At 27.1% G+C, this 898-nt stretch overlaps 1 protein-coding gene across 3 annotated transcripts in view; it reads left to right on the forward strand.

The window, feature by feature from the left end:
- The window catches only part of LOC107625878 (uric acid degradation bifunctional protein TTL-like), a 17,332-nt gene that overhangs the window by 5,667 nt on the left and 10,767 nt on the right, over positions 1–898 (forward strand). The gene's annotated exons all lie outside the window — the stretch shown is intronic.

Consider the following 898-nt stretch of genomic DNA (forward strand, 5'->3'; position numbering starts at 1 on the left):
TTCGTTGCACAAAAATTATCTTTTTAAATTAATTAATTAATTTTAATCTTTTATATTTTTAAATAATTTAAAAAACAAAACAAAACGTCAAAAACACATTAGAAAAAGATAAAAAAAGTTGTTCTTCATTTTTTCCAAAATTTTCACATATGGTATTTTTCATTGGATTTCTCCTTCCTCCCCCTCCTCTCTTTTACTCTATATCTATCACACTTCTGTCATTAGGAGCTGTGGTAATTCTCATCGTTTCGCATAATCCATCAAAGTAGAATTCTTCAAGAACGGGATAACTAGAGACTTGACACTAGTTCAGTAGCGTTGCTCTGATGCATGTTTAAGTTCAAAATCTTGATGAGACAAGATAAATATAGCGGCGAATAAAGAGAGTAGAGTGTGGCCTCGCCCTAAAACTTTAAGGTTGTGAGCGTTTCGCCATCACTAGATCAAAATTAATCTCGATCTCTTTGGTATTGCTTTCTAGTGCTTCACGGATCTAATTGCTAAATTGATTCGGTTGAAAATTCGAATCTACCATTATAGAGTGGTATTAATGGCAGAGATATGATAAATATAGAGTGAAAAAGAGGAGGAGAGAAGAATTCGATGAAGAACACCATATGTGAAAAAATTGGAGAAGATGAAGAATAATTGTTTTTTTAATCTTTGTTAATGTGTTTCTGACTTTTTGTTGTTTTTTTGCCTAAATTTTGAAATTTGAAAATATAAAAAACTAAAAGTTAGTTGAGTTTTAAAATTTGATTTATTTAAGGTAATAAACATAAAAAAAAAGATATTTAGGTCTTTTCTAAAGTTAAATAAAACGATATTTTTTAATTCTATTAAATTATAAGAATATTTTAATAAAAATAATAATATAATATATATTTTTTTAAAATAA

This window comes from Arachis ipaensis, chromosome B02, assembly GCF_000816755.2.
Source record: "Arachis ipaensis cultivar K30076 chromosome B02, Araip1.1, whole genome shotgun sequence".
NCBI lineage: Eukaryota > Viridiplantae > Streptophyta > Magnoliopsida > Fabales > Fabaceae > Arachis > Arachis ipaensis.